The 15,886-nt window shown below is 51.1% G+C and overlaps 20 non-coding genes across 20 annotated transcripts; all 20 read right to left on the bottom strand.

Moving 5' to 3' along the window:
• Positions 1–741: 741 nt before the first annotated feature.
• On the bottom strand, positions 742–814 carry Trnaa-agc. Its single transcript has one exon. It is a non-coding gene; the product is annotated as a tRNA-Ala (tRNA).
• A 416-nt stretch (positions 815–1,230) lies between these two features.
• Trnaa-ugc lies at positions 1,231–1,303 on the bottom strand. Its single transcript has one exon. It is a non-coding gene; the product is annotated as a tRNA-Ala (tRNA).
• A 1,013-nt stretch (positions 1,304–2,316) lies between these two features.
• Positions 2,317–2,389, bottom strand: Trnaa-agc. Its single transcript has one exon. It is a non-coding gene; the product is annotated as a tRNA-Ala (tRNA).
• A 416-nt stretch (positions 2,390–2,805) lies between these two features.
• Positions 2,806–2,878, bottom strand: Trnaa-ugc. Its single transcript has one exon. It is a non-coding gene; the product is annotated as a tRNA-Ala (tRNA).
• Positions 2,879–3,891: 1,013 nt separating this feature from the next.
• Trnaa-agc lies at positions 3,892–3,964 on the bottom strand. Its single transcript has one exon. It is a non-coding gene; the product is annotated as a tRNA-Ala (tRNA).
• A 416-nt stretch (positions 3,965–4,380) lies between these two features.
• Trnaa-ugc lies at positions 4,381–4,453 on the bottom strand. The gene has a single exon. It is a non-coding gene; the product is annotated as a tRNA-Ala (tRNA).
• A 1,013-nt stretch (positions 4,454–5,466) lies between these two features.
• Trnaa-agc lies at positions 5,467–5,539 on the bottom strand. Its single transcript has one exon. It is a non-coding gene; the product is annotated as a tRNA-Ala (tRNA).
• A 416-nt stretch (positions 5,540–5,955) lies between these two features.
• On the bottom strand, positions 5,956–6,028 carry Trnaa-ugc. Its single transcript has one exon. It is a non-coding gene; the product is annotated as a tRNA-Ala (tRNA).
• A 1,013-nt stretch (positions 6,029–7,041) lies between these two features.
• On the bottom strand, positions 7,042–7,114 carry Trnaa-agc. Its single transcript has one exon. It is a non-coding gene; the product is annotated as a tRNA-Ala (tRNA).
• Positions 7,115–7,530: 416 nt separating this feature from the next.
• Positions 7,531–7,603, bottom strand: Trnaa-ugc. The gene has a single exon. It is a non-coding gene; the product is annotated as a tRNA-Ala (tRNA).
• Positions 7,604–8,616: 1,013 nt separating this feature from the next.
• Positions 8,617–8,689, bottom strand: Trnaa-agc. The gene has a single exon. It is a non-coding gene; the product is annotated as a tRNA-Ala (tRNA).
• A 416-nt stretch (positions 8,690–9,105) lies between these two features.
• Positions 9,106–9,178, bottom strand: Trnaa-ugc. The gene has a single exon. It is a non-coding gene; the product is annotated as a tRNA-Ala (tRNA).
• A 1,013-nt stretch (positions 9,179–10,191) lies between these two features.
• On the bottom strand, positions 10,192–10,264 carry Trnaa-agc. Its single transcript has one exon. It is a non-coding gene; the product is annotated as a tRNA-Ala (tRNA).
• Positions 10,265–10,680: 416 nt separating this feature from the next.
• On the bottom strand, positions 10,681–10,753 carry Trnaa-ugc. Its single transcript has one exon. It is a non-coding gene; the product is annotated as a tRNA-Ala (tRNA).
• A 1,013-nt stretch (positions 10,754–11,766) lies between these two features.
• On the bottom strand, positions 11,767–11,839 carry Trnaa-agc. Its single transcript has one exon. It is a non-coding gene; the product is annotated as a tRNA-Ala (tRNA).
• A 417-nt stretch (positions 11,840–12,256) lies between these two features.
• On the bottom strand, positions 12,257–12,329 carry Trnaa-ugc. Its single transcript has one exon. It is a non-coding gene; the product is annotated as a tRNA-Ala (tRNA).
• Positions 12,330–13,342: 1,013 nt separating this feature from the next.
• On the bottom strand, positions 13,343–13,415 carry Trnaa-agc. The gene has a single exon. It is a non-coding gene; the product is annotated as a tRNA-Ala (tRNA).
• A 416-nt stretch (positions 13,416–13,831) lies between these two features.
• On the bottom strand, positions 13,832–13,904 carry Trnaa-ugc. The gene has a single exon. It is a non-coding gene; the product is annotated as a tRNA-Ala (tRNA).
• Positions 13,905–14,917: 1,013 nt separating this feature from the next.
• Trnaa-agc lies at positions 14,918–14,990 on the bottom strand. Its single transcript has one exon. It is a non-coding gene; the product is annotated as a tRNA-Ala (tRNA).
• Positions 14,991–15,406: 416 nt separating this feature from the next.
• Positions 15,407–15,479, bottom strand: Trnaa-ugc. Its single transcript has one exon. It is a non-coding gene; the product is annotated as a tRNA-Ala (tRNA).
• Between the last annotated feature and the right edge of the window lie 407 nt (positions 15,480–15,886).

Raw genomic sequence — 15,886 nt, 5'->3', positions numbered from 1 at the left:
AGACCCATTGTGCACTCGACTGTTCATGCCAACTCACTGCCTCGCACTTTACTACTGTGTACCACTCTTGTCGTCCAACTGCAAAAGACTGGGCCACAACAACTTTCCGCGTCTCCATTGCACTGCGCAAACTACGAAACGCTCCCCAAACATGGCACTCACCCACGCAGACGACTTTTCCGACTTTACACGACGCTCACGCAACGCTCACGCTAGTGACAGCCTTATTTAGAGCTTGACGTCGCACACAAGCGAATGAGCACATTTCGCCTACGACTTAGGCCGCCCTCCTAGTGTGGCTGTTCGGTGTCTGCAGGCAGCGAGGGGCTGCAAGCTTCCTGTGTTCGCGCCTATGTCACCTCTGCTTGCTTGTCAGAGACAGAGTATCGCAAAACATACAAGTCACTCCATGAATTGATTGCTACGGCATCTGTCATCAGCAGTCACAACTAGCAACACCAGTAGCAGCCGACTGCACGTCAAGAATTGGAATGTGCAGTGGGATTTTTGTGAATTCGGCGCAAGGCTGATCTTTGCGACATAGGTTTGAGAATCTTATGGGAACACTTGTACTGTTTCTAAATTATGTGTAGTGGTGGGAGGAGGGTGCTTCGTGCGCATTACAGCACGCTTGCCAATTGTGGCTGCTAATCGTTGGCTCGTATCTGCCTTGACACATTTTCTGGCTGTGAATTATTCCACTTGCATGGCAGTGTGCGCATGTTGGGGTGTTAAAAATTCTGGAGGCGCTGGGTATCGATCCCAGTACCTCTCGCATGCTAAGCGAGCGCTCTACCATCTGAGCTACGCCCCCTGCTGACGAACCGCCCTACATACAGCCATATCAATGACACAGACCCTTGCACTCCCATTATTCCGCTGACAAACACTACTCTCAATGTGTCCGTGAGGGTGTCTTTCAGGTTTCCTGCATTCTGTATCGAATCGTAGTTGGCCAAAATCAAAGTGGCACGCACGACGTCGAAAATAGCGTTCGGCCAACGCTCTGAGGTAGACGAACGTGTTGTCCACTCTCTAGACTTCATTGAGGTTAGGCCGTTATACCTAAGGCAGATTTGCACTCGATGACACCTCGACAACAGCCGGTCCTCACATTTACGTCTTGCTCTCCTTACGTCAGTATACGAGTCTGTGACGCTGGCTTTGCAACATCTTGCGTGCCTTTAGGCTCGCCGCGACCAACACTTACCACGCACTGACCACAAAACATGGAGGCGCCGGGGCTTGAACCCGGGACCTTTCACATGCAAAGCGAACGCTCTACCAACTGAGCTACGCCCCCAAGCACAACCAAGCTGCGCTGTTCTCCGTTCTTTGCTACTCTTATGTGCACGGACACGATGGTTGGTTGGTTTGCAGGGGTGAAGGGACCAGAGTACAAAGGCGCGGACACGTTCACATACGCAAGAGTTCCAAGTAGTTTCGATGCTCTGGTATTACGACTGCAAATTCCGTCCGTTTTTAACGTCTTAAATTGAAGGGACAGTCACAAGTTGCTCCGTTTTCACTCCATGTCGACAATCACACAGCACCTGAGGTAACAAGCACATCTGAAGACCCATTGTGCACTCGACTGTTCATGCCAACTCACTGCCTCGCACTTTACTACTGTGTACCACTCTTGTCGTCCAACTGCAAAAGACTGGGCCACAACAACTTTCCGCGTCTCCATTGCACTGCGCAAACTACGAAACGCTCCCCAAACATGGCACTCACCCACGCAGACGACTTTTCCGACTTTACACGACGCTCACGCAACGCTCACGCTAGTGACAGCCTTATTTAGAGCTTGACGTCGCACACAAGCGAATGAGCACATTTCGCCTACGACTTAGGCCGCCCTCCTAGTGTGGCTGTTCGGTGTCTGCAGGCAGCGAGGGGCTGCAAGCTTCCTGTGTTCGCGCCTATGTCACCTCTGCTTGCTTGTCAGAGACAGAGTATCGCAAAACATACAAGTCACTCCATGAATTGATTGCTACGGCATCTGTCATCAGCAGTCACAACTAGCAACACCAGTAGCAGCCGACTGCACGTCAAGAATTGGAATGTGCAGTGGGATTTTTGTGAATTCGGCGCAAGGCTGATCTTTGCGACATAGGTTTGAGAATCTTATGGGAACACTTGTACTGTTTCTAAATTATGTGTAGTGGTGGGAGGAGGGTGCTTCGTGCGCATTACAGCACGCTTGCCAATTGTGGCTGCTAATCGTTGGCTCGTATCTGCCTTGACACATTTTCTGGCTGTGAATTATTCCACTTGCATGGCAGTGTGCGCATGTTGGGGTGTTAAAAATTCTGGAGGCGCTGGGTATCGATCCCAGTACCTCTCGCATGCTAAGCGAGCGCTCTACCATCTGAGCTACGCCCCCTGCTGACGAACCGCCCTACATACAGCCATATCAATGACACAGACCCTTGCACTCCCATTATTCCGCTGACAAACACTACTCTCAATGTGTCCGTGAGGGTGTCTTTCAGGTTTCCTGCATTCTGTATCGAATCGTAGTTGGCCAAAATCAAAGTGGCACGCACGACGTCGAAAATAGCGTTCGGCCAACGCTCTGAGGTAGACGAACGTGTTGTCCACTCTCTAGACTTCATTGAGGTTAGGCCGTTATACCTAAGGCAGATTTGCACTCGATGACACCTCGACAACAGCCGGTCCTCACATTTACGTCTTGCTCTCCTTACGTCAGTATACGAGTCTGTGACGCTGGCTTTGCAACATCTTGCGTGCCTTTAGGCTCGCCGCGACCAACACTTACCACGCACTGACCACAAAACATGGAGGCGCCGGGGCTTGAACCCGGGACCTTTCACATGCAAAGCGAACGCTCTACCAACTGAGCTACGCCCCCAAGCACAACCAAGCTGCGCTGTTCTCCGTTCTTTGCTACTCTTATGTGCACGGACACGATGGTTGGTTGGTTTGCAGGGGTGAAGGGACCAGAGTACAAAGGCGCGGACACGTTCACATACGCAAGAGTTCCAAGTAGTTTCGATGCTCTGGTATTACGACTGCAAATTCCGTCCGTTTTTAACGTCTTAAATTGAAGGGACAGTCACAAGTTGCTCCGTTTTCACTCCATGTCGACAATCACACAGCACCTGAGGTAACAAGCACATCTGAAGACCCATTGTGCACTCGACTGTTCATGCCAACTCACTGCCTCGCACTTTACTACTGTGTACCACTCTTGTCGTCCAACTGCAAAAGACTGGGCCACAACAACTTTCCGCGTCTCCATTGCACTGCGCAAACTACGAAACGCTCCCCAAACATGGCACTCACCCACGCAGACGACTTTTCCGACTTTACACGACGCTCACGCAACGCTCACGCTAGTGACAGCCTTATTTAGAGCTTGACGTCGCACACAAGCGAATGAGCACATTTCGCCTACGACTTAGGCCGCCCTCCTAGTGTGGCTGTTCGGTGTCTGCAGGCAGCGAGGGGCTGCAAGCTTCCTGTGTTCGCGCCTATGTCACCTCTGCTTGCTTGTCAGAGACAGAGTATCGCAAAACATACAAGTCACTCCATGAATTGATTGCTACGGCATCTGTCATCAGCAGTCACAACTAGCAACACCAGTAGCAGCCGACTGCACGTCAAGAATTGGAATGTGCAGTGGGATTTTTGTGAATTCGGCGCAAGGCTGATCTTTGCGACATAGGTTTGAGAATCTTATGGGAACACTTGTACTGTTTCTAAATTATGTGTAGTGGTGGGAGGAGGGTGCTTCGTGCGCATTACAGCACGCTTGCCAATTGTGGCTGCTAATCGTTGGCTCGTATCTGCCTTGACACATTTTCTGGCTGTGAATTATTCCACTTGCATGGCAGTGTGCGCATGTTGGGGTGTTAAAAATTCTGGAGGCGCTGGGTATCGATCCCAGTACCTCTCGCATGCTAAGCGAGCGCTCTACCATCTGAGCTACGCCCCCTGCTGACGAACCGCGCTACATACAGCCATATCAATGACACAGACCCTTGCACTCCCATTATTCCGCTGACAAACACTACTCTCAATGTGTCCGTGAGGGTGTCTTTCAGGTTTCCTGCATTCTGTATCGAATCGTAGTTGGCCAAAATCAAAGTGGCACGCACGACGTCGAAAATAGCGTTCGGCCAACGCTCTGAGGTAGACGAACGTGTTGTCCACTCTCTAGACTTCATTGAGGTTAGGCCGTTATACCTAAGGCAGATTTGCACTCGATGACACCTCGACAACAGCCGGTCCTCACATTTACGTCTTGCTCTCCTTACGTCAGTATACGAGTCTGTGACGCTGGCTTTGCAACATCTTGCGTGCCTTTAGGCTCGCCGCGACCAACACTTACCACGCACTGACCACAAAACATGGAGGCGCCGGGGCTTGAACCCGGGACCTTTCACATGCAAAGCGAACGCTCTACCAACTGAGCTACGCCCCCAAGCACAACCAAGCTGCGCTGTTCTCCGTTCTTTGCTACTCTTATGTGCACGGACACGATGGTTGGTTGGTTTGCAGGGGTGAAGGGACCAGAGTACAAAGGCGCGGACACGTTCACATACGCAAGAGTTCCAAGTAGTTTCGATGCTCTGGTATTACGACTGCAAATTCCGTCCGTTTTTAACGTCTTAAATTGAAGGGACAGTCACAAGTTGCTCCGTTTTCACTCCATGTCGACAATCACACAGCACCTGAGGTAACAAGCACATCTGAAGACCCATTGTGCACTCGACTGTTCATGCCAACTCACTGCCTCGCACTTTACTACTGTGTACCACTCTTGTCGTCCAACTGCAAAAGACTGGGCCACAACAACTTTCCGCGTCTCCATTGCACTGCGCAAACTACGAAACGCTCCCCAAACATGGCACTCACCCACGCAGACGACTTTTCCGACTTTACACGACGCTCACGCAACGCTCACGCTAGTGACAGCCTTATTTAGAGCTTGACGTCGCACACAAGCGAATGAGCACATTTCGCCTACGACTTAGGCCGCCCTCCTAGTGTGGCTGTTCGGTGTCTGCAGGCAGCGAGGGGCTGCAAGCTTCCTGTGTTCGCGCCTATGTCACCTCTGCTTGCTTGTCAGAGACAGAGTATCGCAAAACATACAAGTCACTCCATGAATTGATTGCTACGGCATCTGTCATCAGCAGTCACAACTAGCAACACCAGTAGCAGCCGACTGCACGTCAAGAATTGGAATGTGCAGTGGGATTTTTGTGAATTCGGCGCAAGGCTGATCTTTGCGACATAGGTTTGAGAATCTTATGGGAACACTTGTACTGTTTCTAAATTATGTGTAGTGGTGGGAGGAGGGTGCTTCGTGCGCATTACAGCACGCTTGCCAATTGTGGCTGCTAATCGTTGGCTCGTATCTGCCTTGACACATTTTCTGGCTGTGAATTATTCCACTTGCATGGCAGTGTGCGCATGTTGGGGTGTTAAAAATTCTGGAGGCGCTGGGTATCGATCCCAGTACCTCTCGCATGCTAAGCGAGCGCTCTACCATCTGAGCTACGCCCCCTGCTGACGAACCGCCCTACATACAGCCATATCAATGACACAGACCCTTGCACTCCCATTATTCCGCTGACAAACACTACTCTCAATGTGTCCGTGAGGGTGTCTTTCAGGTTTCCTGCATTCTGTATCGAATCGTAGTTGGCCAAAATCAAAGTGGCACGCACGACGTCGAAAATAGCGTTCGGCCAACGCTCTGAGGTAGACGAACGTGTTGTCCACTCTCTAGACTTCATTGAGGTTAGGCCGTTATACCTAAGGCAGATTTGCACTCGATGACACCTCGACAACAGCCGGTCCTCACATTTACGTCTTGCTCTCCTTACGTCAGTATACGAGTCTGTGACGCTGGCTTTGCAACATCTTGCGTGCCTTTAGGCTCGCCGCGACCAACACTTACCACGCACTGACCACAAAACATGGAGGCGCCGGGGCTTGAACCCGGGACCTTTCACATGCAAAGCGAACGCTCTACCAACTGAGCTACGCCCCCAAGCACAACCAAGCTGCGCTGTTCTCCGTTCTTTGCTACTCTTATGTGCACGGACACGATGGTTGGTTGGTTTGCAGGGGTGAAGGGACCAGAGTACAAAGGCGCGGACACGTTCACATACGCAAGAGTTCCAAGTAGTTTCGATGCTCTGGTATTACGACTGCAAATTCCGTCCGTTTTTAACGTCTTAAATTGAAGGGACAGTCACAAGTTGCTCCGTTTTCACTCCATGTCGACAATCACACAGCACCTGAGGTAACAAGCACATCTGAAGACCCATTGTGCACTCGACTGTTCATGCCAACTCACTGCCTCGCACTTTACTACTGTGTACCACTCTTGTCGTCCAACTGCAAAAGACTGGGCCACAACAACTTTCCGCGTCTCCATTGCACTGCGCAAACTACGAAACGCTCCCCAAACATGGCACTCACCCACGCAGACGACTTTTCCGACTTTACACGACGCTCACGCAACGCTCACGCTAGTGACAGCCTTATTTAGAGCTTGACGTCGCACACAAGCGAATGAGCACATTTCGCCTACGACTTAGGCCGCCCTCCTAGTGTGGCTGTTCGGTGTCTGCAGGCAGCGAGGGGCTGCAAGCTTCCTGTGTTCGCGCCTATGTCACCTCTGCTTGCTTGTCAGAGACAGAGTATCGCAAAACATACAAGTCACTCCATGAATTGATTGCTACGGCATCTGTCATCAGCAGTCACAACTAGCAACACCAGTAGCAGCCGACTGCACGTCAAGAATTGGAATGTGCAGTGGGATTTTTGTGAATTCGGCGCAAGGCTGATCTTTGCGACATAGGTTTGAGAATCTTATGGGAACACTTGTACTGTTTCTAAATTATGTGTAGTGGTGGGAGGAGGGTGCTTCGTGCGCATTACAGCACGCTTGCCAATTGTGGCTGCTAATCGTTGGCTCGTATCTGCCTTGACACATTTTCTGGCTGTGAATTATTCCACTTGCATGGCAGTGTGCGCATGTTGGGGTGTTAAAAATTCTGGAGGCGCTGGGTATCGATCCCAGTACCTCTCGCATGCTAAGCGAGCGCTCTACCATCTGAGCTACGCCCCCTGCTGACGAACCGCGCTACATACAGCCATATCAATGACACAGACCCTTGCACTCCCATTATTCCGCTGACAAACACTACTCTCAATGTGTCCGTGAGGGTGTCTTTCAGGTTTCCTGCATTCTGTATCGAATCGTAGTTGGCCAAAATCAAAGTGGCACGCACGACGTCGAAAATAGCGTTCGGCCAACGCTCTGAGGTAGACGAACGTGTTGTCCACTCTCTAGACTTCATTGAGGTTAGGCCGTTATACCTAAGGCAGATTTGCACTCGATGACACCTCGACAACAGCCGGTCCTCACATTTACGTCTTGCTCTCCTTACGTCAGTATACGAGTCTGTGACGCTGGCTTTGCAACATCTTGCGTGCCTTTAGGCTCGCCGCGACCAACACTTACCACGCACTGACCACAAAACATGGAGGCGCCGGGGCTTGAACCCGGGACCTTTCACATGCAAAGCGAACGCTCTACCAACTGAGCTACGCCCCCAAGCACAACCAAGCTGCGCTGTTCTCCGTTCTTTGCTACTCTTATGTGCACGGACACGATGGTTGGTTGGTTTGCAGGGGTGAAGGGACCAGAGTACAAAGGCGCGGACACGTTCACATACGCAAGAGTTCCAAGTAGTTTCGATGCTCTGGTATTACGACTGCAAATTCCGTCCGTTTTTAACGTCTTAAATTGAAGGGACAGTCACAAGTTGCTCCGTTTTCACTCCATGTCGACAATCACACAGCACCTGAGGTAACAAGCACATCTGAAGACCCATTGTGCACTCGACTGTTCATGCCAACTCACTGCCTCGCACTTTACTACTGTGTACCACTCTTGTCGTCCAACTGCAAAAGACTGGGCCACAACAACTTTCCGCGTCTCCATTGCACTGCGCAAACTACGAAACGCTCCCCAAACATGGCACTCACCCACGCAGACGACTTTTCCGACTTTACACGACGCTCACGCAACGCTCACGCTAGTGACAGCCTTATTTAGAGCTTGACGTCGCACACAAGCGAATGAGCACATTTCGCCTACGACTTAGGCCGCCCTCCTAGTGTGGCTGTTCGGTGTCTGCAGGCAGCGAGGGGCTGCAAGCTTCCTGTGTTCGCGCCTATGTCACCTCTGCTTGCTTGTCAGAGACAGAGTATCGCAAAACATACAAGTCACTCCATGAATTGATTGCTACGGCATCTGTCATCAGCAGTCACAACTAGCAACACCAGTAGCAGCCGACTGCACGTCAAGAATTGGAATGTGCAGTGGGATTTTTGTGAATTCGGCGCAAGGCTGATCTTTGCGACATAGGTTTGAGAATCTTATGGGAACACTTGTACTGTTTCTAAATTATGTGTAGTGGTGGGAGGAGGGTGCTTCGTGCGCATTACAGCACGCTTGCCAATTGTGGCTGCTAATCGTTGGCTCGTATCTGCCTTGACACATTTTCTGGCTGTGAATTATTCCACTTGCATGGCAGTGTGCGCATGTTGGGGTGTTAAAAATTCTGGAGGCGCTGGGTATCGATCCCAGTACCTCTCGCATGCTAAGCGAGCGCTCTACCATCTGAGCTACGCCCCCTGCTGACGAACCGCCCTACATACAGCCATATCAATGACACAGACCCTTGCACTCCCATTATTCCGCTGACAAACACTACTCTCAATGTGTCCGTGAGGGTGTCTTTCAGGTTTCCTGCATTCTGTATCGAATCGTAGTTGGCCAAAATCAAAGTGGCACGCACGACGTCGAAAATAGCGTTCGGCCAACGCTCTGAGGTAGACGAACGTGTTGTCCACTCTCTAGACTTCATTGAGGTTAGGCCGTTATACCTAAGGCAGATTTGCACTCGATGACACCTCGACAACAGCCGGTCCTCACATTTACGTCTTGCTCTCCTTACGTCAGTATACGAGTCTGTGACGCTGGCTTTGCAACATCTTGCGTGCCTTTAGGCTCGCCGCGACCAACACTTACCACGCACTGACCACAAAACATGGAGGCGCCGGGGCTTGAACCCGGGACCTTTCACATGCAAAGCGAACGCTCTACCAACTGAGCTACGCCCCCAAGCACAACCAAGCTGCGCTGTTCTCCGTTCTTTGCTACTCTTATGTGCACGGACACGATGGTTGGTTGGTTTGCAGGGGTGAAGGGACCAGAGTACAAAGGCGCGGACACGTTCACATACGCAAGAGTTCCAAGTAGTTTCGATGCTCTGGTATTACGACTGCAAATTCCGTCCGTTTTTAACGTCTTAAATTGAAGGGACAGTCACAAGTTGCTCCGTTTTCACTCCATGTCGACAATCACACAGCACCTGAGGTAACAAGCACATCTGAAGACCCATTGTGCACTCGACTGTTCATGCCAACTCACTGCCTCGCACTTTACTACTGTGTACCACTCTTGTCGTCCAACTGCAAAAGACTGGGCCACAACAACTTTCCGCGTCTCCATTGCACTGCGCAAACTACGAAACGCTCCCCAAACATGGCACTCACCCACGCAGACGACTTTTCCGACTTTACACGACGCTCACGCAACGCTCACGCTAGTGACAGCCTTATTTAGAGCTTGACGTCGCACACAAGCGAATGAGCACATTTCGCCTACGACTTAGGCCGCCCTCCTAGTGTGGCTGTTCGGTGTCTGCAGGCAGCGAGGGGCTGCAAGCTTCCTGTGTTCGCGCCTATGTCACCTCTGCTTGCTTGTCAGAGACAGAGTATCGCAAAACATACAAGTCACTCCATGAATTGATTGCTACGGCATCTGTCATCAGCAGTCACAACTAGCAACACCAGTAGCAGCCGACTGCACGTCAAGAATTGGAATGTGCAGTGGGATTTTTGTGAATTCGGCGCAAGGCTGATCTTTGCGACATAGGTTTGAGAATCTTATGGGAACACTTGTACTGTTTCTAAATTATGTGTAGTGGTGGGAGGAGGGTGCTTCGTGCGCATTACAGCACGCTTGCCAATTGTGGCTGCTAATCGTTGGCTCGTATCTGCCTTGACACATTTTCTGGCTGTGAATTATTCCACTTGCATGGCAGTGTGCGCATGTTGGGGTGTTAAAAATTCTGGAGGCGCTGGGTATCGATCCCAGTACCTCTCGCATGCTAAGCGAGCGCTCTACCATCTGAGCTACGCCCCCTGCTGACGAACCGCCCTACATACAGCCATATCAATGACACAGACCCTTGCACTCCCATTATTCCGCTGACAAACACTACTCTCAATGTGTCCGTGAGGGTGTCTTTCAGGTTTCCTGCATTCTGTATCGAATCGTAGTTGGCCAAAATCAAAGTGGCACGCACGACGTCGAAAATAGCGTTCGGCCAACGCTCTGAGGTAGACGAACGTGTTGTCCACTCTCTAGACTTCATTGAGGTTAGGCCGTTATACCTAAGGCAGATTTGCACTCGATGACACCTCGACAACAGCCGGTCCTCACATTTACGTCTTGCTCTCCTTACGTCAGTATACGAGTCTGTGACGCTGGCTTTGCAACATCTTGCGTGCCTTTAGGCTCGCCGCGACCAACACTTACCACGCACTGACCACAAAACATGGAGGCGCCGGGGCTTGAACCCGGGACCTTTCACATGCAAAGCGAACGCTCTACCAACTGAGCTACGCCCCCAAGCACAACCAAGCTGCGCTGTTCTCCGTTCTTTGCTACTCTTATGTGCACGGACACGATGGTTGGTTGGTTTGCAGGGGTGAAGGGACCAGAGTACAAAGGCGCGGACACGTTCACATACGCAAGAGTTCCAAGTAGTTTCGATGCTCTGGTATTACGACTGCAAATTCCGTCCGTTTTTAACGTCTTAAATTGAAGGGACAGTCACAAGTTGCTCCGTTTTCACTCCATGTCGACAATCACACAGCACCTGAGGTAACAAGCACATCTGAAGACCCATTGTGCACTCGACTGTTCATGCCAACTCACTGCCTCGCACTTTACTACTGTGTACCACTCTTGTCGTCCAACTGCAAAAGACTGGGCCACAACAACTTTCCGCGTCTCCATTGCACTGCGCAAACTACGAAACGCTCCCCAAACATGGCACTCACCCACGCAGACGACTTTTCCGACTTTACACGACGCTCACGCAACGCTCACGCTAGTGACAGCCTTATTTAGAGCTTGACGTCGCACACAAGCGAATGAGCACATTTCGCCTACGACTTAGGCCGCCCTCCTAGTGTGGCTGTTCGGTGTCTGCAGGCAGCGAGGGGCTGCAAGCTTCCTGTGTTCGCGCCTATGTCACCTCTGCTTGCTTGTCAGAGACAGAGTATCGCAAAACATACAAGTCACTCCATGAATTGATTGCTACGGCATCTGTCATCAGCAGTCACAACTAGCAACACCAGTAGCAGCCGACTGCACGTCAAGAATTGGAATGTGCAGTGGGATTTTTGTGAATTCGGCGCAAGGCTGATCTTTGCGACATAGGTTTGAGAATCTTATGGGAACACTTGTACTGTTTCTAAATTATGTGTAGTGGTGGGAGGAGGGTGCTTCGTGCGCATTACAGCACGCTTGCCAATTGTGGCTGCTAATCGTTGGCTCGTATCTGCCTTGACACATTTTCTGGCTGTGAATTATTCCACTTGCATGGCAGTGTGCGCATGTTGGGGTGTTAAAAATTCTGGAGGCGCTGGGTATCGATCCCAGTACCTCTCGCATGCTAAGCGAGCGCTCTACCATCTGAGCTACGCCCCCTGCTGACGAACCGCGCTACATACAGCCATATCAATGACACAGACCCTTGCACTCCCATTATTCCGCTGACAAACACTACTCTCAATGTGTCCGTGAGGGTGTCTTTCAGGTTTCCTGCATTCTGTATCGAATCGTAGTTGGCCAAAATCAAAGTGGCACGCACGACGTCGAAAATAGCGTTCGGCCAACGCTCTGAGGTAGACGAACGTGTTGTCCACTCTCTAGACTTCATTGAGGTTAGGCCGTTATACCTAAGGCAGATTTGCACTCGATGACACCTCGACAACAGCCGGTCCTCACATTTACGTCTTGCTCTCCTTACGTCAGTATACGAGTCTGTGACGCTGGCTTTGCAACATCTTGCGTGCCTTTAGGCTCGCCGCGACCAACCACTTACCACGCACTGACCACAAAACATGGAGGCGCCGGGGCTTGAACCCGGGACCTTTCACATGCAAAGCGAACGCTCTACCAACTGAGCTACGCCCCCAAGCACAACCAAGCTGCGCTGTTCTCCGTTCTTTGCTACTCTTATGTGCACGGACACGATGGTTGGTTGGTTTGCAGGGGTGAAGGGACCAGAGTACAAAGGCGCGGACACGTTCACATACGCAAGAGTTCCAAGTAGTTTCGATGCTCTGGTATTACGACTGCAAATTCCGTCCGTTTTTAACGTCTTAAATTGAAGGGACAGTCACAAGTTGCTCCGTTTTCACTCCATGTCGACAATCACACAGCACCTGAGGTAACAAGCACATCTGAAGACCCATTGTGCACTCGACTGTTCATGCCAACTCACTGCCTCGCACTTTACTACTGTGTACCACTCTTGTCGTCCAACTGCAAAAGACTGGGCCACAACAACTTTCCGCGTCTCCATTGCACTGCGCAAACTACGAAACGCTCCCCAAACATGGCACTCACCCACGCAGACGACTTTTCCGACTTTACACGACGCTCACGCAACGCTCACGCTAGTGACAGCCTTATTTAGAGCTTGACGTCGCACACAAGCGAATGAGCACATTTCGCCTACGACTTAGGCCGCCCTCCTAGTGTGGCTGTTCGGTGTCTGCAGGCAGCGAGGGGCTGCAAGCTTCCTGTGTTCGCGCCTATGTCACCTCTGCTTGCTTGTCAGAGACAGAGTATCGCAAAACATACAAGTCACTCCATGAATTGATTGCTACGGCATCTGTCATCAGCAGTCACAACTAGCAACACCAGTAGCAGCCGACTGCACGTCAAGAATTGGAATGTGCAGTGGGATTTTTGTGAATTCGGCGCAAGGCTGATCTTTGCGACATAGGTTTGAGAATCTTATGGGAACACTTGTACTGTTTCTAAATTATGTGTAGTGGTGGGAGGAGGGTGCTTCGTGCGCATTACAGCACGCTTGCCAATTGTGGCTGCTAATCGTTGGCTCGTATCTGCCTTGACACATTTTCTGGCTGTGAATTATTCCACTTGCATGGCAGTGTGCGCATGTTGGGGTGTTAAAAATTCTGGAGGCGCTGGGTATCGATCCCAGTACCTCTCGCATGCTAAGCGAGCGCTCTACCATCTGAGCTACGCCCCCTGCTGACGAACCGCCCTACATACAGCCATATCAATGACACAGACCCTTGCACTCCCATTATTCCGCTGACAAACACTACTCTCAATGTGTCCGTGAGGGTGTCTTTCAGGTTTCCTGCATTCTGTATCGAATCGTAGTTGGCCAAAATCAAAGTGGCACGCACGACGTCGAAAATAGCGTTCGGCCAACGCTCTGAGGTAGACGAACGTGTTGTCCACTCTCTAGACTTCATTGAGGTTAGGCCGTTATACCTAAGGCAGATTTGCACTCGATGACACCTCGACAACAGCCGGTCCTCACATTTACGTCTTGCTCTCCTTACGTCAGTATACGAGTCTGTGACGCTGGCTTTGCAACATCTTGCGTGCCTTTAGGCTCGCCGCGACCAACACTTACCACGCACTGACCACAAAACATGGAGGCGCCGGGGCTTGAACCCGGGACCTTTCACATGCAAAGCGAACGCTCTACCAACTGAGCTACGCCCCCAAGCACAACCAAGCTGCGCTGTTCTCCGTTCTTTGCTACTCTTATGTGCACGGACACGATGGTTGGTTGGTTTGCAGGGGTGAAGGGACCAGAGTACAAAGGCGCGGACACGTTCACATACGCAAGAGTTCCAAGTAGTTTCGATGCTCTGGTATTACGACTGCAAATTCCGTCCGTTTTTTAACGTCTTAAATTGAAGGGACAGTCACAAGTTGCTCCGTTTTCACTCCATGTCGACAATCACACAGCACCTGAGGTAACAAGCACATCTGAAGACCCATTGTGCACTCGACTGTTCATGCCAACTCACTGCCTCGCACTTTACTACTGTGTACCACTCTTGTCGTCCAACTGCAAAGACTGGGCCACAACAACTTTCCGCGTCTCCATTGCACTGCGCAAACTACGAAACGCTCCCCAAACATGGCACTCACCCACGCAGACGACTTTTCCGACTTTACACGACGCTCACGCAACGCTCACGCTAGTGACAGCCTTATTTAGAGCTTGACGTCGCACACAAGCGAATGAGCACATTTCGCCTACGACTTAGGCCGCCCTCCTAGTGTGGCTGTTCGGTGTCTGCAGGCAGCGAGGGGCTGCAAGCTTCCTGTGTTCGCGCCTATGTCACCTCTGCTTGCTTGTCAGAGACAGAGTATCGCAAAACATACAAGTCACTCCATGAATTGATTGCTACGGCATCTGTCATCAGCAGTCACAACTAGCAACACCAGTAGCAGCCGACTGCACGTCAAGAATTGGAATGTGCAGTGGGATTTTTGTGAATTCGGCGCAAGGCTGATCTTTGCGACATAGGTTTGAGAATCTTATGGGAACACTTGTACTGTTTCTAAATTATGTGTAGTGGTGGGAGGAGGGTGCTTCGTGCGCATTACAGCACGCTTGCCAATTGTGGCTGCTAATCGTTGGCTCGTATCTGCCTTGACACATTTTCTGGCTGTGAATTATTCCACTTGCATGGCAGTGTGCGCATGTTGGGGTGTTAAAAATTCTGGAGGCGCTGGGTATCGATCCCAGTACCTCTCGCATGCTAAGCGAGCGCTCTACCATCTGAGCTACGCCCCCTGCTGACGAACCGCCCTACATACAGCCATATCAATGACACAGACCCTTGCACTCCCATTATTCCGCTGACAAACACTACTCTCAATGTGTCCGTGAGGGTGTCTTTCAGGTTTCCTGCATTCTGTATCGAATCGTAGTTGGCCAAAATCAAAGTGGCACGCACGACGTCGAAAATAGCGTTCGGCCAACGCTCTGAGGTAGACGAACGTGTTGTCCACTCTCTAGACTTCATTGAGGTTAGGCCGTTATACCTAAGGCAGATTTGCACTCGATGACACCTCGACAACAGCCGGTCCTCACATTTACGTCTTGCTCTCCTTACGTCAGTATACGAGTCTGTGACGCTGGCTTTGCAACATCTTGCGTGCCTTTAGGCTCGCCGCGACCAACACTTACCACGCACTGACCACAAAACATGGAGGCGCCGGGGCTTGAACCCGGGACCTTTCACATGCAAAGCGAACGCTCTACCAACTGAGCTACGCCCCCAAGCACAACCAAGCTGCGCTGTTCTCCGTTCTTTGCTACTCTTATGTGCACGGACACGATGGTTGGTTGGTTTGCAGGGGTGAAGGGACCAGAGTACAAAGGCGCGGACACGTTCACATACGCAAGAGTTCCAAGTAGTTTCGATGCTCTGGTATTACGACTGCAAATTCCGTCCGTTTTTAACGTCTTAAATTGAAGGGACAGTCACAAGTTGCTCCGTTTTCACTCCATGTCGACAATCACACAGCACCTGAGGTAACAAGCACATCTGAAGACCCATTGTGCACTCGACTGTTCATGCCAACTCACTGCCTCGCACTTTACTACTGTGTACCACTCTTGTCGTCCAACTGCAAAAGACTGGGCCACAACAACTTTCCGCGTCTCCATTGCACTGCGCAAACTAC

The sequence above is a fragment of the Schistocerca piceifrons genome, unplaced genomic scaffold (genome assembly GCF_021461385.2).
Source record: "Schistocerca piceifrons isolate TAMUIC-IGC-003096 unplaced genomic scaffold, iqSchPice1.1 HiC_scaffold_1190, whole genome shotgun sequence".
In the NCBI taxonomy this organism is placed as follows: Eukaryota; Metazoa; Arthropoda; class Insecta; order Orthoptera; family Acrididae; genus Schistocerca; species Schistocerca piceifrons.
Note: the sequence above shows the minus strand (reverse complement) of the source record. Positions and strands in the feature narration are given on the sequence as shown.